Source organism: Caretta caretta, chromosome 20 (assembly GCF_965140235.1).
Source record: "Caretta caretta isolate rCarCar2 chromosome 20, rCarCar1.hap1, whole genome shotgun sequence".
Taxonomy (NCBI): domain Eukaryota; kingdom Metazoa; phylum Chordata; order Testudines; family Cheloniidae; genus Caretta; species Caretta caretta.
Genome location: NC_134225.1, coordinates 730,111 through 743,054, shown reverse-complemented (window position 1 = coordinate 743,054; position 12,944 = coordinate 730,111). Strand labels below are relative to the sequence as shown.

The 12,944-nt window shown below is 44.7% G+C and overlaps 1 protein-coding gene across 2 annotated transcripts in view; it reads right to left on the bottom strand.

Moving 5' to 3' along the window:
• The window catches only part of SCN8A (sodium voltage-gated channel alpha subunit 8), a 164,172-nt gene that overhangs the window by 108,664 nt on the left and 42,564 nt on the right, over positions 1-12,944 (bottom strand). The window contains exon 1 of one of the 2 annotated variants that reach the window (XM_048831660.2): positions 11,169-11,305. The exons of the other annotated variant lie outside the window; for it this stretch is intronic. The gene's annotated coding sequence lies outside the window, so the exon portion shown is untranslated. Of the gene's footprint in view, positions 1-11,168; positions 11,306-12,944 lie in introns of those variants that run through there. 2 annotated transcript variants of the gene reach the window in all.

The following is a 12,944-nucleotide window of genomic DNA, read 5'->3' as shown; positions in this document are numbered from 1 at the left end:
AGAGGAAGGATGTCCAGTGGTTAGGGCACTGACTTGGGACTCAGAAGACCCAGGTGCAATTCCGTGCTCTGCCGATTCTGTGTGACTTTGGGAAGTCAGAATCATAGAATCATAGAATATCAGGGCTGGAAGGGACCTCAGGAGATCATCTAGTCCAACCCCCTGCTCAAAGCAGGACCAATCCCCAATTTTTGCCCCAGATCCCTAAATTGCCCCCCTCAAGGATTGAACTCACAACCCTGGGTTTAGCAGGCCACTGCTCAAACTGCTGAGCTATCCCTAGCCTCTCTGTGCCTCATTCCTTGTACAGTGAGGGCAACAGCACCACCCAACTTTACGAGAAGCACTGTGAGAATACACACATTAAAGAACATGAGGTGCTCACTACTATTGCAACAAAGGCCCTATATGCAACAAATAGAAGTGGAAGGGGAGAATGAGCCGCCTTCCAATCCTCTGTTATTATGCCAGATACTTAGTGGTCGCCAGATCCTCATCGTTCCCATACATTCTGCGCATGAGCCATGCAGGCTAATGATGCGTTGGGTTTAAATTGGCTGAGCAGCGCTAGCCGTTATGATACCACCATTTTCATCCCTTCCTCTGTTCATAGTCAGAGCTTACTCAATTGGATAGAACCATGCTCACTTCAGGTGAAAGTTACTCCGAGGCGGAGAGCCAGCACAGTGCCCACACACCACTCACTTTACTCAGATTGTCAGCTCTCTCGGGCAGGGACTGTCTTTTTGGTTATGTTTGTACAATGCCTAGCACAATGGGACTGTGGTCCATAACTAGGCTCCTCAGTGCTACAATAATACAAATAGTAAACACTCAATTCTCATTTAAGCCATCAAGGATTACAGGATCCAGGGATCCACTGAAGAACAGGCCCCCACATTCACAACTGTTGGCTGTTAAGTTAGGCTCCTAAAATCCATATTTAGGCTACCAAATAAGTGACCTGATTTTTAAAGGTGCTAAGCACTGACATGCCCTATTAGGTTTCCACAGGAGTAGTGGGTACTCAACATCTCTGAAAAAATCAAGACACTTATTTTAGGTACCTAATTATGCATTTTAGGAGACTAACACGAGGCCTCCACATCTGAATAGTTTAGCCTACATCTGAGCCAGATCCTCGGTCAGTGTAAATCAGCATCTCTGGAGCTGCACTGGTTTGCACAAGCTAAGGAGCTGGCCACAATTTTTCATTTTAAACTGTTTGTGATATGTTTTATTTTTAAAATGTTCTTCTTTCTTGTTTTCCAAACATCTTCCCTCAAGGTCCCATGTCAAAGCCACCTTCTCTTTGGCCAAAAAAAAAAAAAAAAAAAAAAAACGTTGCCAGAATTGCCTCAACTAGCTAGAGGAGTTATTTTACTATAGGGAACCACCATCCTGAAGGACTGAATTTGTAGAAACAACAAGGAGTCTTTGTGGCACGTTAGAGACTAACAAATTTATTTAGGCATAAGCTTTCGTGGGATATAACCCACTTCATCAGATGCATGGAGTGGAAAATACAATAAGCAGGATGCATCTGATGAAGTGGGTTATATCCCACGAAAGCTTATGCCCAAATAAATTTGTTAGTCTCTAAGGTGCCACATTTAAAGTTTATTTTATTTAAAGTTTTATCCTGCCTTAAAATTTATATAGAATGATAGTCGAATTGACAGGTATAAACGAACTGTGGGTAAACTTCAAGAAAAGAAATTCAGGTTTGATTTCAAATGCCTTAACAACTTATACTTTATGAGAGATCTAATGGAAGGCTTTTAAAATTATAAACAGATATTGAAAGAGGTCTATAGCAGCCTAAATTAAGCTCTTTTCATGCCACAACACTAGCAAAACTCAAAGCCATGATCCAACACACACACACACACGACATGTGCACACGCACTTGCAGAAATGCAGAGCTAAAGATGAGGGGAACTCCAGGTGCCCAGTACTTATGAAATCAGGTTAATTTATACAGAGATACTTATAGATACCAAGGCCTGTGAAAAATTTCACACCCTGTGTGAGGTAGTTAAACTGACCTAAGCCCCAGCATACACTTCTGTTGACCGAGCTACCGCTTCTCAGAGAGGTGGATTTACTCCTTCAGTTGCTGTAATAAGCTTCCACACTACAGAGACCTGTCTGGTAGCACACCACAGCTAACACAAAAGCAGTAGGAGAAACATGGAGCTGAGCCTTTCAGTTCTCAGTTTGTGAAGATCCTCACATGATCAAACACTGAAATAGTTATTGTCAGAAGATGCAGAAATGGAGAATTGTCAAGGAAGCATTTTGCTCCACAGATTCCTAAGCAATAAACCAATCACGCTATGTCCATCATGTCCAGAGCAGAGGCTGTCTCTTATCTGTGTTTACATAGAACAGGGCCCAACCACTAACTGAGGCTTTTGGGCACTAATTAACTATAAATGTTTATTCATAAATAATGATAAATTATTTTAAATTGTATAGAACTTCTCTACCGCTTCCATTCTAAAAAATACTCAGCATGCAGTAAGTAAAGTAAGATGGAATATCTAAACATGATGACTGCTATCTGCACCTCTCTTCAGCAAACTCCACTGTGCATCTGATTTATCATGCTACTCTTCAGTGTGCTAATCCCAAAGTATCACAGCCAGCAAATTACAAAAATGAGGCAGTTTAATCACACAAACTCTTTTGGGGATATATTTTGCCTTGAGACTTTCATTGTGTCTATTGGGAAAGAGCAGATTTCAAAAGAGCTCAGAACCCAACAGTTCCCATTTAGGCACTAAAATAAATGGCCATATTTTCAATCCATATCAGCTCCTAACAGTCACCATTGTTCTCAATGGTGGGGGTGTGTTTTTGTGAAATGGGGGATTTTCTGTTGTTCTCAACGCGGAGCTGCTGGCAGCTAAGAACTTTTGAAAAAACTGGCCAAACTGTCTTTTAACCTCTCCACAAAATGGTCAGCAATTGTCTTAGAATGAAGGCACAATTCTTCCTTGTTTAGCTTTTTAAAAATTGCTAACTTCATGCTTTTTAAAGGTACCAGGTTGATGGCACAGGCGTCCCAACCCTCCCCACAGCAGGATACAAGTACCTCCCACTGAAATGAGGAGACTTATGTTCTATTTCTCCAAAGAAAAAGAGTCACGAGCAGTGGTAGCTCAGACTACCCCATGCAGCTTTGCCAAGCACCTCAACCCTGTGCAGCAAGAAACACGTTTAGGCATGGAAGGGGAAGTTAGTCCTGATGCCCTCTCTTCTGAGATTTCCAAAAGGGGACACAGTTGGTGCCAATTTTCCTGGAGGTTTTCTCACTTGGGACTGAACTGTGATCACAAGTTGATTCCGACAGGCCAAGCAGCAATCAGATTGGAAAAGTTTTCAATCAACTCTGTACCAGGCTGCATTCAAACCAGTAGCCTACAGGTTACAGACTATGGTTTCACAAAAATGAGGATGTTAGTTAAACAGAAATTATAAGATACAGTGCCAAAAGTGAAATCCCTGCAAGCTGCATGGAGACTTTTTAAAGACACTATAATAGAGGCTCAACTTAAATGTATACCCCCAAATTAAAAAACATAGTAAGAGAACCAAAAAAGTGCCACCATGGCTAAACAACAAAGTAAAAGAAGCAGTGAGAGGCAAGAAGGCATCCTTTAAAAAGTGGAAGTTAAATCCTAGTAAGCAAAATAGAAAGGAGCATAAACTCTGGCAAGCAAAGTGTAAAAATATAAGTAGGAAGGCCAAAAAACAATTTGAAGAACAGCTAGCCAAAGACTCAAAAAGTAATACCAAAAAACAAATTTAAGTACATCAGAAGCAGGAAGCCGCTAAACAATCAGTGGGGCCACTGGACGATCGAGATGCTAAAGGAGCTGACAAGGATGATAAGGCTATTACGGAGAAACTAAATGAATTCTTTGCATTGGTCTCCACGGATGAGGATGTGAGGGAGATTCCCCGACCTAAACCATTAGTTTTAGGTGACACATCTGAGGAACTGTCCCAGATTGAGGTGTCATTAGAGGTGGTTTTGGAACAAATTGATAAATTAAACAGTAATAAGTCACCAGGACCTGATGGTATTCACCCAAGAGTTCTGAAGGAACTCAAATGTGAAACTGCAGAACTACTAACTGTGGCTTGTAACCTATCATGTAAATCAGCTTCTGTACCAAGTGACTGGAGGATAGCTAAATGTGATGCCAATTTTTAAAAAGGGCTCCAGAAGTGATCCCAGCATTTACAGAAACCTGTAAGCCTGACTTCAGTACTGGGCAAACTGGTTGAAACTATAGTAAAGAACAGAATTGTCAGACACATAGATGAACATAATTGGTTGGGGAAGAGTCAACATGGTTTTTGTAAAGGGAAATCATGCCTCACCAATCTACTAGAATTCTTTGAGGGGGTCAACAAGCACGTGGACAAGGGGGATCCAGTGGATATAGTGTATTTTCAGAAAGCCTTCATCAAAGGCTCTTAAGCAAAGTAAGCTGTTATGAGATAAGAGGGATGGTCCTCTCATGGATTGGTAACTGGTTAAAATATGGGAAACAAAGGGTAGGAATAAATGGTCAGTTTTCAGAATGGAAAGAGTAAATACTGGTGTCCCCCAGGGGTCTGTACTGGGCCCAGCCCTATTCAACATATTCATAAATGAGCTGGTAAAAGGGGTAAACAGTGAGGTGGCAACATTTGCAGATGACACAAAACTACTCAAGAGAGTTAAGTCCCAGGCAGACTGCAAAGAGCTACAAAAGGATCTCACAAAACTGGGTGACTGAGCAACAAAATGGCAGATGAAATTCAAAGTTGATAAATGCAAAGTAATGCACATTGGAAAACATAATTCCAACTATACACATAAAATGATGGAGACTAAATTAGCTGTTACCACTCAAGAACGAGATCTTGGTGCCATTGTGGATAGTTCTCTGAAAACATCCACTCAATGTGCAGCAGCAGTCAAAAAAGCTAACAGAATGTTGGGAATCATTAAGAAAGGGATAGATAATAAGACAGAAAATATCATATTGCCTCTATATAAATCTATGGTACGCCCACATCTTAAATACTGTGTGCATATGTGGTCGCCCCAACTCAAAAAAAATATTGGAATTGGAAAAGGGAAACAGAAATTATTAGGGATATGGAACAGCTTCTATATGACTGGGACTTTTCATCTTGGAAAAAAGACAACTAAGGGGAGATATGATAGAGGTCTATAAAATCATGACTGGGGTGTGGAGAACATAAATAAGGAAGTGGTATTTACTCCTTCTCATAACACAAGAATTAGGGGTCACCAAATGAAATTAATAGGCAGCAGTTTTAAAAAAAGAAAAGGAAGTATTTCTTCACACAACACAGAGTCAACCTGTGGAACTCGTTGCCAGAGGATGTTGTGAAGGCCAAGACTATAACAGGGTTCAAAAAAGATATTCATGGAGGATAGGTCCATCAATGGCTATTAGCCAGGATAGGCAGGAATGGTGTCCCTAGCCTCTGTTTACCAGAAGCTGGGAATGGGTGACAGGGGATGGATCACTCCATGATTACCTGCTCTGTTCATTCCCACTGGGGCACCTGGCATTGGCTACTGTTGGAAGACAGGATACTGGGCTAGATGGACCTTTGGTCTGACCGAGTATGGCCGTTCTTATGTTTCTAATACCAATCACCTGAGCCATCCAGGCTAGTCCACTGTATGTTTTCTGTAACCATCTGCATGTGAATTCCCACCTGCAAAGAACCTGACTTTCATTTTTAAATGCTTCTGTTTTGATTTCACCTTGTATTCTTTAACCTAGATAATTTCTTTGAACAAATCAATAGGTTCATTGATTCTAGTGTATTTGCTTATTTCAATGACCATTGCAACCTCCTCAGCAGAAAGGTAATCAATAATGAATGGGAGTCACATGCCAGCATGGGTAATGTATGCCCTAGGATTTACATACAACCTTCAGTGATGATTACATCTTAAGCCACTGAAAATAGTAAGCATCAGTTTATGAGAAGAGTCACATCAGCTCATATTTTAAAAGCACGTAAGTCAAACAACTCAATTTTAAACAAAGCAACTAAGAATATGGAGGAGGGATTTTATGTTTTCAGAATTTTGAACTATTCATGACTCTCTCTCTCTCTCATCAGACGCTACTTTTTTACGTGATTTTTTAAAAATTTTAACTGAGAATGAAATGAGGATGCATGTTTCTAATTTCTAAACACAACCAACCACTCTTCCTGTTACTGTTTATCAGGCATAGGTTTCTTTGTTGGGAAGTCCCCACATGGTTACCCCTGCACCACACTGGATCAATACTGTAGGAAAATTACAACATCTGTATCATGATCTGGTTATCGTCCACAGATAGAAATTTAGACAACAGGTAAAAGTTACTTGTGATGGAACTAGTCCTTTCACTCAGTGTTTCCCAAACTTGGGACGCCGCTTGTTCAGGGAAAGCCCCTGGCAGGCCGGGCCGGTTTGTTTACCTGCTGTGTCCGCAGATTCGTCCGATCGCAGCTTCCACTAGCCACGGTTTGCTGTGCCCGGCCAATGGGGGCTGCGGGAAGTGGCAGCCAGTACGTCCCTCGGCCTGCGCTGCTTCCCACAGTCCCCATTGGCTGGGCACAGCGAACCGCGGTCAGTGGGAGCTGCAATCGGCTGAACCTGCGGACGCAGCAGATAAACAAACCGGCCGGGCCCGCCAGGGGCTTTCCTGAACAAGTGGCGTCCCAAGTTTGGGAAACACTGCTTTCACTGAATACTAACCAGACTACAGGTGTTGCAACCTATAAACAAAGATCAAGCGTACAAATCTTATAATTATAATTAACAATCCTATCTGAACACCCTGAAGGATGTTTGACTGAAATTATTGATATCCAAGGTTCGTCTGAGATGCCTGGCATTTTACTTATCGCAGCTACACATAATATGATCTTCTAAAGACCTGTATAAATATTGTCATGCTGTTTATTACATTAGCAACCCCAGGGCTGTAAGTCAACAGTATTGAAATTATATCTCAGAGAAGCATTAAGATCATTTTAAGCAGCTTTCTACTACTCAGTACACTAGAAAGGAACAAACTCTAGCAAGTCAAGTGTAAAAGTATAATTAGACAGGCCAAAAAAGAATTTGAAGAGCAACTAGCAAAAGATGCAAAAACTAACAGCAATTTTGTTTTTTAGTATATCAGAAGCAGGAACCCTGCCAAACAATCAGCGCGGCCAATGGACGATCAAGGTGCTAAAGGAGCTCTCAAGGAAGGCAAGGTCATTGCAGAGAAGTTAAACAACTTCTTTGTATTGGTCTTCACTGCAGAGGATGGGCGGAAGATTCCCACACTTGAGCCATTCTTTTTAGGTGACAAATCTGAGGAATTGTTGCAGATTGAGATGTCAGGAGAGGAGGTTTTGGAACAAAATGATACATTAAACAGTAATAAGTCACCAGGACCAGATGGTATTCACCAAAGAGTTCTGAAAGAACTTAAATATGAGATTGCAGAACTACTAACTGTGGGATGTCACCTAATGCTTAAATCATCCTCTGTACCAGTTAACTAGAGGATACCTAATGTAATGCCTATTTTTTTTAAATGGCTCCAGAGGCGATCCTGGCAATTACAGGTCAGTAAGCCTAACTTCAGTACCAGGCAAACTTTTGAAAAGGGAAATTGCATCTCACTAGTCTATTAGAATTCTTTTAGGGTGTCAAACATGTGGACAAGGGTGACCCAGTGGATATAATGTACTTGGACTTTCAGAAAGCCTTTGATAAAGCCTCTCAACAAAGGCTCTCAAGCAAAGTAGGCACTCATGAGATAAGAGGGAAGGTCTTCTCATGGATTAGTAATTTATTAAAAGACAAGAAACAAAGGGTTAGGAGTAAATGGCCAGTTTTCACAGTGGAAAGAGGTACATAATGGGGTCGCCCAAAGATCTGTACTGGAATCAATTCTGTTCAACATATGCATAAAAGATCTAGGAAAAGGGGTACACAGTGAGGTGGCAAAGTTTGCAGAGGATTCAAAATTACTCAAGATAGGCAAGTCCAAAGCTGACTGCAACAAGTTACAAAGGGATCTCACAAAACTGGATGACTGGGCAACAAAATAGCAAATGAAATTCCTTGTTGATAAATGCAAAGTAATGCACATTGGAAAACATAATTCCAGCTATACATATTAAATGATGGGTTCTGAATAGCTGTTACCGCTCAAGAAAGAGAGCTTGGAGTCATTATGGATAGTTCTCAGAAAATATCTGCTCAATGTGCAGCAGCAGTCAAAAAAGTTAACAAAATGTTAGAAACCACTAGAAAAGGGATCGATAATTAGGCAGAAAATATGATGCCACTACATAAAGCCATTGTATGCCCATATCTTGAATACTGTGTGCAGTTCTGGTTGCCCCACCTCAAAAATATATATATTAGAATTGGGAAAAGTACAAAGAAGGGCAACAAAAATGATTAGGGGAATGGAGCAACTTCCACCTGAGGGGAGATTAAAAAGACTGGGACTGTTCATCTTAAAAAAAAGAAACGATTAAGGGCAGATATGATATAGGTCTATAAAATCATGAATAGTGTGGAGAAAGTGAATAAGGAAGTGTTATTTACCTCTTCACATAACACATGAAACAGGGATTACCCAATGAAATTAATAGCCAGCAGATTTAAAACAAACATAAAACTTCTTCACGCAATGCACTCATTGACAGGGGGTGTAATGAGGCCACAGATATAACTGGGTTCAAAAAATTAGTAGATAAGTTCAAGGAGGAAAGGTCCATCAATGGCTATTAACCAAAATAGTCAGGGACACAACCCATGCTCAGGGAGACCCTAAATCTCTGACTGACAGAAGCTGGCGGTAGAAGACAGGAATGGATCACTCCATCGTTGCCCTGTTCTGTTCAGTCTCACTTAAGCATCTGGCCCTGGCCACTGTCAGAAGACAGGACACTGGGCTAGATGGATTGTTAGTCTGACCCAGATCCAGTATGGCCGTTCTTACATTCTAGATAAGAATTTCTGGTAGCATAATGTCACTGTGAGCAGCTTCCACTAGCCTCAGAAAAGGAGAAAAACCCAAAATGGTATGAATTAGTGATCAATAACTGGGCCCGGGTATGACCCCAGCTTACACAAACACACTGTAGGGAGCAATGCAGCTGGAAAGATGAAGAGATTCACTAGCCCGTTTCTGTTTCCAGGGAACTGTCCATTTCAGCACCACACACCTGAAGCCCACAACAAACCCAAAAAGCATAGGGGACCACCCCCTGTCCCAGTACAACAGAAACCCAGCAGATGGGTCAAGAAGGAAGGTAAATAAGCTTTAAAGATACTTTATACATATATAACCAGTCACTAACAAAGGGGAAATCAAACCCCTAAAAACAGTCACCAAGAAAGTAAATAAAATAAGGCTATAATTATTATTTGTTGCTTAGCATTGCACATCCCAGGTTAGACAAGCCCTGTACCTTGATTTGTTTTTACAAGAGCTTCGATCCCACAGCACAGAAAATACACACATCACCATGGTACACCGTCTTCCCCCACTCCAATATACACACACTATTTATATACGGATGATCAAATCTTAAAGGGGGTGTGGGGAATACACAGAAAACTTTTAATATTTTCTCTGCTTTCCCCCAAAGGATAGTCCTGCTCCTCCTCTCCCCAACCAAATCCTTTTCCCAGTGTAAAGGGCAGGGCGTAGGGGTCTCGCGTCCCCGGCTGCAACGTTACAAGGACCAGGTTAGGAGTCAACGTGCAATGGAAATATGCTCCGCACCCCCCCCCCAAACAACGATCCCACCGGAAAACTACTCCTAAGCAATGTCATGCCGGGTATTTGCAGCACACACAGAGCATATGGAGGGGAAGCAGCGTATAAACCTACCACGCCCGCAGTCTCTTCCCAAAATTCCTGGAGTTAGCCGCTTGAGAGAAGTGTTGCAAAGTGCCCCCCCCCCCATTTCAGACTTTACCTCCAGTCATCATCAGCTCTCACTGTGGGGTGCACCTTCCAGCTTCCCCACCCCCACATCAGCTGGGTGTAATGTGCACCAGGAAGGAGGGGGGGGGACTGACACCCTGTCTTTAAGACTTGCAAACATGCACACAACAAACCCATTCCACCTAAAAACCCTGCATCCCCCTCCCAAAAACCTTAGTGACATAGGGGGCTCAAAGGCAAAAACTGGGGTTCCAAGCCCTGTATCAGGTTAAAACCTCCAGACCACCACTCGCGTCTCTCCCCCTTCGCCCCCGGCTGGAGTGTGGGCGGGGGGGCCTCCGGCTGCTAAGAGTTGAAGGGGAGTGCAGAAGGGACCAGCTCCACAGCTAGAGAGGGGCTGGAAAGAACCGAGAATGAGTGGGGAGTCCACTGGGCTATGGGCAGGCTCCCCAGATTAGGGGGACTGGCATGGAGAAGGGGCCTAGATGGAGCCCAGGCCGCTGGTAGGATTGAGGGTGGGCGGACTGGGTGGGGGAATGCACCAGGTCCCCGGCTGGTGGGGCGGGGGCTGTCGCAGCTACAGGAGAAGTACCCCGGCCCAGGGGCTGACCGGCAGCCCCCGCCCTGCCCCACTGCAGACGGGGGAGCCGAGCTGCGGCTGGGGAAAGGAGGCCCGGCTTCCCGCAGCTGGGGAAGGGAAAGGCGCTAAGCCGCAGCCCCAGGCGCCCCAGTGCCGGCTAGGATCCCAGGCTGCTGGGACAAGGGGATGGAGGCTGGGAACACACAACAGCTGGCCAGAAGCTCCAGACCCCCAGTGCGGATTAAGAGGGGTGCAGCGCAGGGAAACGACCCCCCACCTGGGGGAAGGGGAAAGACCCACACGGGCAGCTGGCAATTGGACCTGTGCTCCCCAACGCAGCCGAGGGGATGGTGCTGCTGGGACAGACAGATTTGGGGAGGGGGGACACCCTGGCGCCCCAGCTCGGTAGGCGGGAGAGAAACTGGCCCAAATGCAAGCAAGGAGCTGCCGGTGCTGGAAAATCGCTCTGCGGCAAAACCCCCACCTGGAGGGGGGAAGACAGGGGGTGGCAAAAAGAGCAAATGGGGGCAGGGGTTTGCGAGACCCTGCGCGCCTCGCGGGGGTCCCGGCCTGGGGCTGCAACTTACTGTGGGGGCTGCACTAGCGTGACTCCCGCAAGGCGTTGCTGGACTGCAGAGGTGGGAAAGCTGCAGGAGAAACTGCGGTTGTCGCCATCTTAGCGCGCTGCCTCCCCTGCCTTCCCCCCCGTGCAGCGTGCAGTTCCCTTGCATAATTGATGACTCTCAGCAGAATGGTTAGGGAGCGTGTCAAAAATCTCTGCGCTCGCCTCCCTCCCCACACCCTCCCCCCTTGGCAGCCCAGGGATCATGCATCCAGCAACTCAGAACTTGGAGTGGAGGGAGGACTGGGGATTCCAAGGGATGCGGAGGGTCAGGGGAACCCCATCTCTCCAAGTAAAATTCCCCACCAAGTGTTCACTGCTATGACAATAGGGGTGGTTCCCTAGGTGTGCACAGTACTGGGTGCTTGTGTAGCTGGTGGATCACTTAAGCAGATGGAGATGAATCCCTGGATAGATGTATGGGGATAGAGGGAGTCAACCAACAAGGAATAGAGGATACTGAAGCCACAGTGGAGGAGATGCCCTGGTGGGATGGGAGTGTCCCTCTGAGTCCACACAATGGAAAAAAGTTTGAGGACCCCAGCTCTGAAACAAGCTGTAACAATAATGCACCTGCTCTCTCCCCTGGCCACCGTCCCATAAACTCAGTTCACAGGTTCTAAAAACACTCATTGACTCCTGAACTGGGGACTTACCATAGCACCCTCAGCCAGGCTAGGGCAGCACTGGGCAGAATTAAGTTAGTTTGATTTCACAAGGAGTTCCTCTGACCCCTTTCAACTCACTGGCCCAAATGGAGAGTGACACTGATTGAGTATAACTTACAGTTACTGATTTAGCTTGTCAGTAACTCACTGAACTAAGCCAAACTGATACGAGCCAGTTGTAACCCAATTTAAGTGTGTTTGCACCAGTTCAACTAAATCAATGTTAAAACTCATTTTGGTTAAACCAGCGCAACTTGGGTGTGCAAAACCAAGGCCTTAGTCCACATCAGTAAGCGTCTATAAATTGGCCTAAAGGTGTCCGACTAGAAGGCCTGGTCTACACAGTTTTTGTACTTGTATAACTAGTACAAAACTGGAGGATTGGGCCAAAAGAAATAGGAGGAGGTTCAACAAGGACAAGTGCAGAGTCCTGCACTTAGGACGGAAGAATCCCATGCACCACTACAGACTAGGGACTGACTAGCTAAGCAGCAGTTCTGCAGAAAAGGACCTGGGAATTATAGTGGAGGAGAAGCTGGCTATGAGTCAACAGTGTGCCCTTGTTGCCAAGAAGGCTAATGGCATATTGGGTTGCATTAGTAGAAGCATTACCAGCAGATCGAGGGAAGTGATTATTCCCCTTTATTCAGCACTGGGGAGGCCACATCTGGAGTACTGCATCCAGTTTTGGGCCCTCCCACTACAGAAGGGATGTGGACAAATTGGTGAGCTTCCAGCAGAGGGCAACAAAAATGATTAGGGGGCTGGGGCACATGACTTATGAGGAGAGGCTGAGGGAACTGGGATTGTTTAGTCTGCAGAAGAGAAGAGTGAGGGGGGATTTGATAGCAGCCTTCAACTACCTGAAGAGGGGTTCCAAAGAGGATGGAACTAGGCTGTTCTCAGTGGTGGCAGATGACAGAACAAGGAGCAATGGTCTCAAGTTGCAGTGGGAGAGGTCTAGGTTGGATATTAGGAAAAACTATCTCACTAGGAGGGTAGTGAAGTACTGGAATGTGTTACCTAGGGAGGTGGTGCAATCTCCATCCTTAGAGGTTTTTAAGGCCTGGCTT